Source organism: Scaptodrosophila lebanonensis, unplaced genomic scaffold (genome assembly GCF_003285725.1).
Source record: "Scaptodrosophila lebanonensis strain 11010-0011.00,11010-0021.00 unplaced genomic scaffold, SlebRS2 tig00000138-arrow-arrow-pilon, whole genome shotgun sequence".
Classification (NCBI taxonomy): Eukaryota; Metazoa; Arthropoda; class Insecta; order Diptera; family Drosophilidae; genus Scaptodrosophila; species Scaptodrosophila lebanonensis.
Genome location: NW_022060587.1, coordinates 1,764,787 through 1,770,636, shown reverse-complemented (window position 1 = coordinate 1,770,636; position 5,850 = coordinate 1,764,787).

Below are 5,850 nucleotides of genomic sequence, written 5' to 3'. Positions count from 1 at the left end.
AATAAGAAGCGGACATTTAAAATGGATGAGAGGTGTCAGTAAAAGAGACGGAATAAAATAAAGCATCTGATAATCTGAATCGCTGCAAGCTTTTTCAGGTGATTTCACAAAATTATACAATTGTTGGAGGATTCGTGCGTATTGTATTTTGCTTCAGCATTTAGAATTAGGAAGGGGCGTATTAAAAATATCAGGAGATGAGGCAGACTGCTTATAAGTAACTTTAAATCATTCAGATTTAATGTTAATGCTAAGTTTGAAAGTTTAGGCGAAAATGTTATGACGATGTTATATTATTCGGAATATAGACATAAAAAAGAAAATGAATAGTGTCATAGAACAGCTTGACAGCTATATTGATATCAACTGTATTCTACAAGAAGGAATTCCATTCCATGATGAATGGTATGATGGTATGTAGACTTGCCTTACATACCCATAAGCAGAGCAAGCTTATTACATAGTATATTATTTTATAAATCTGCTATATAAGAGATCGGTGTGAAAATCACTCTAAGTAGAATAGGTTTTTATTCCCTGTGCCCAGTATCAGTGTTTTAACACGAGTCAATATAGCTATGTCCGTCTGTCCGTCTGCCTGTATGAACGCAAGGATCTTTGAAAGTATAAGAGCTACAATGACCCAACTTGATATCCAGATTCTTCTTAGTCCAAGAGAAGACAAGTTTGTGCTTTTGTTTTTAGTGATTTTCCATAGCTCCCGTAGTTTTCTTTTATGTGTAACTTTTTAGAGTAGTTTTGAATTTGAAGTTTTATGAAATTTGTTCCACTATATAGTATGATATAGCTGCTATAGGAACGCTTAGTACAACAAAGTTGATTTGTTTTGAAATGCTGTAGTGGTATTCAGGACTCGCTTCGTTCCCATCTCTAACATCATCCCTAGTAAATAAAGTATTTACGTATTTGATTATTTGCTAACCAAATCTGGCACCGCACTTTGCGAGAAATTTCTTACGACCATTTTAATTCCTCCCTGAGCCCGAGGCTTGAGTTGGGAATACCAGATCTGTAGATATCTACATATGCAATATGTAGAACAAGCGAATATTTCGGAAACCATTTACCGTTGACACAGCAGATGTTAGACTCTCCTCGTCACCTCTTTACAACTAGGTTTCATTAATATTGGCCATGATTCTGAAGCTACATAAAATCTACTTAATTTCTACTATATACTTGTATATAATTATCTTTATATATTTGATATGCTATTGGAGTTACTAAATTCTGAGAACAGTTATTAGCGGAACAAACGGATCTAACTGAGCGGCAGTAGTTTTTTTTTTCTCTAGGGGTTTTATCCGTATTTCTTGATTGTAATATTCTTTCTATATATTGGACGTCACTTGTGAGGACATTTCGGCCGATGTTTCAATGGAAATTGATCAAATATTTTTTTGGAATAAGTGTTAGTTTTAAAAGTTTTCAAGTTATGTTTTTGATTTTTAATTGGGTTTTATTTTCTTGAATTACCTATTGAAAAATGCTTGCAATTTACAATCGCAAACAAGATCGAAGTTGGGAAGGGGGTTGGGGCCACTGCTGATGTCTGATCTTCATCGTCTCTATTCTTCCAAGTCTACACAAAGTACGCTACAATACACAATTAGTGTATTATTAACAAAGAAATGCAGCCTGCTTTTAAAGCACACAGTTCCCTAAACAACTATATGATGATATAGTGATTCGATCTGCTTGTGCTCTCCCTTTATAGCACTTAGACAGAGTGACAGACAGAGAGACAAACAGCGCTGCTCATGTAAGAGCTTATTTATGTAGCGTTATTTAATAGAAAATAAAAATTGTTGAGTACATACGAACCTGCAAATACCTGCTTTTAGTATTAGGACGCGAAAGAGAGGAATGAAATAGAATCGTCACACTGTGCGATGGCTGGCTGAGGCTATAAAACAAATGACAGCGTTGCTAGCCCCCTCTGGGACGGCACGGCACTTTGCCTCAGAAATTGCGCGATACTGGCAGCGGTCTGCGCGCACCTGCCACGGACAAGGACCATGAAGACGCTTTGGGTTGCCACTTGGCGCTGCCTGTCGCGCCACATAATCAGCAAACTTTATGCTGTCGCCTGTTATGGGTTTTTTCGTTTGCCAGTTGGTTCATTCGTGTTTTTTTTGCACCATTTTTTTACACACATTTTTACTACATAAACATAATTTACAGCATTTTATGCGCATTAAAGGCTGCGGCGCAGCGCAAAAAGGCAGCGTGTAATAATCATGAGAGAAAGGTAAAAAGTGCGCAGCCCAAAAAAATTAGAAAATAAGAGATGATGACGAAGAACTGAAAGGCACTGACGCGTTAGTTGCAATAGCATTAACTACAGCAAGAAGAACAGCAGCACCAGCACCAGCAGCAGCAGCAGCAGCTCCAAGGTGTTAGGTAACAACAAACAGCAAAGAGAGCAACATCTGCATTTGTTTGCATATAAATTTGTTTTTCCTGTAATTTGCAATCTCGTTACAAGTAATCGCGCAAACACGACTTTAATGTTTAGTTACTCATACGCCGTGTGTGCAGTCGTCACATTCGCGTGGGACCTGTAGTCCACAGTAATCTGAATCATCGTCAGCATTAAGTATACGAACAAGGTACATATGTATATGTATACGTGTAGAAGCGTGCTTTAAGTCGACGAATGAGTAAATGAGTGAGTGAGTCTGTTATGTAAACAAGTCGCCTGTCAAGTTAATGGTTGCTTGCCTCTCAAGCCAGCTGCCTAAATTTGAGCTCAATTTGTTGCATTTTGCAAGCCACTCAACACGCTAAGCAAGGTAGAAAGCAAGTGACACGAACAACATTTGTTGGAATCTCGCAAATCATTGATTTTACAATTGAAATAATAGCATACAAATCGTTATACTTGCTCTTTCTGATTGCCATTAAGTCGCAAAATTCGTGTGTCGATATTTTGCTTCGCGTTTCTCCATGAAATGGATATATATGATCGATCCATAATAAACCTGTGGCTTTCATACTTGTAGTATAAAAAAGGGCGAATTGATATATTCTATGAATCCTTACGCTTCATTCTTTAATATATTTTCTGAGATTTCTCATTTTAAATATGGTATTTTATGTTCTGGGAGCATGTTTGTTCTGTAGATATAATAAAGAATTTCTTTATATGTGTGATGGTGACATCATTTTCGATCGAACTCTGGCTGTAATTCATAAATGCTTTTGTAGACAATAAAAGCTGTAAATGTTTTTATACTCACTAATCGATAGGCAGATGCGGGAAAGTCTAAACGCCAAATGTACATATGTAAAAGGCAGAAGGATGAAAAATCGATTAAAACTTGTACGGATAGACGTACATCCGTTTGTCCGTTTGACCACCGAGATCTTTTGAACCATGATCTTATACCTCCTTACAATATTATAAAGCTGCCTTAGAATTGGTTAAAGATCCATATTAGTAGGTTAATATTTCGTTTATACAAGCAAAGAAATCAAACTAAATTTGGTTGTTGTGTTTAAAGTTGTATTCTCATGATATCCTGAGGCTTAGAGGCAACAACAACAACAACTTTTTTGTTCGAAATCCTGACCTAACCCTTTTAATATAATTTCTCAAGAATAGTATCAAATTTGGTGAGCTAAAAATATAACTCTAGCATAGGAATGATTGGTACAAAATGCATTTTAATTGAGAGGCTGTAGCGGGGTACTCAAGGGTCGAGCGGGTTCGAATTCAACGTTCTCCTGAAGTACAAAAATACGAAATGGCATATGAACATAAAGAAATAATTAGAAGGAGCACGCAATACGTCTGTTAAACGGCAGAAGAAATAAATACTTCGTAAACGAATCTATTAATAGTACATAAAATTTTAAATTTCAAAATAAACATTACAAGTAAATGAACCACAATATTAGAATTAATATCTATAAATACAAGTACAAGGGTTGGGAGTACTTTTATCCCCAAATGATATATTAGCTTACAACCAGAATGTGTCTGCCCATGCATTCGATTTTACACAAATTATGAAAATAATATATAAATAAAAATAGAATCAAATTGCTCCTAAAACGTTAGCTTTCATAACTCTTGATATTAATGCAACATTTTTAACCAAAAGCTCTTTTCCGAGGAGTGGAGGTGCTTCAAAACAAATAACAATCTTTTCCAGTCAAGGACTGAAGAAAACATACAAACCAAGTTTGGTGTCTCTAGCTCTTATATTTTCAGAGATCCTTGTGTTTGCTCACCTCTTTTTCCTATAGATTATATAGCTGCTTGTATTAGAACAAATTTCTTTCGTGTGTTTGATAAAAACATGATATTATCAGTCAAAAAATGGCTTACAAAAAAAATTAAATAGTTATTTTTAGTTGCAACAAACTATGCATACATCTTCTGGTGGCCCGAATAATCGGTCGAAATATAACAAATGTGTGTTCTGGTAATGTTTTCATTGATATACATGCATGATTTATATAATCTCTATTCATATAATGTGTAAAGGAATCCAACTACCATAACCATGATCCATTTTTTAAATGTTTCACAAAATAAGTTAGAGAGAGTAAGAGTATATACTGGTATGTATATAATTGATTTTGGAAAGAAAATACTACTATTGTTTTGTACACACATAGGCATTTGTACACGCATAGGCAGTAATGTTTGTCCGTTTTTCAATGCCTTTTGTTGCTATACACTTTGTTGTTACTGGGGGCAAAAGTATAGCCAACAAATGGCGGCCTAGCGGACTAGCAGCAAGTCACGAAGCTGTGGCCCGTTCAGAACGCATTGGCAACAATGCGGCGGCTCTGACTGACTGTGGTTGGGGCTGTGGTTGAGGCGACGACTACTGCATTTGAAGGCGACAAGAGGCTACAAATAAACATTGGCGGCAACAACAACAACAACAGCAACAACAGCAGCAGCAGCAGCAGTGATGGCAAAATCGCGCAGTGCTATGCGTTTTGACCTTAAAATAAGAAATTTGGCACACACGTATTTTCAGTGAGCATCTGTGTGCGTGTGTGTGTGTGTGCGTGCAATATTACTCATATGCGCTATTAGCCGCATACATGTAAAATAGAACCGCAAGGAACACACACACACATCCACACGCACACTGTACAGCAAGGTGCATTGATGCCGCAAAGGGTTAGTAGCTCACAAATCGGCGCTTGTGAACGGAATATATAGTATATATAAATAAATAAAAAAAGATGGAAAATATGCCAAACGAAGCGAGCAACCTCAAAAGTAAATTTGAACGTCCTTGACATTTTATGCTGTTTGGCGTTGCGTTCTCCAAGCTATTGTCGTTGTTCTTGTTTTCTTCCTACTTTTACGCTTTGTTGTTGCTTGCTTTGTTTAATACATATGTATAGTACATATGCACATACATATACACATAGGTAAAATGTAATGCAATATGTACTCGCGCTAGGCTTCTGTGTTTGTTGATGTTGTTTTCTCTTTCGCATTGGCATGTCCTGTGCGTGAGCCAGCGGGTATGTGGGTTTGTATGCGTGTGAGTGGGATTTACTGAAGATTTCTATTGTTGGCCCGTCCCCGCAGCGACAGCGCAATCACAATGCTCAGGTCTCCTCAGATCTATTAGATCTTCTGATTTAGACAATATTCTTAGGGTGAAGAAATAAAATTATTATATAAGAGCATTATTTAAGGCTAGCTTAGAACCCCTTCCGGTCCGGGGAATTTATTGCGGCATATTTGTATTTGTGTATGTGTAAGAGAGAACTACTTGATTTAGTTCGGACCCATACGTACATACAGGGAAATAATGCTTGGTGCAAATAGTTCATAGTATATGCACAGAA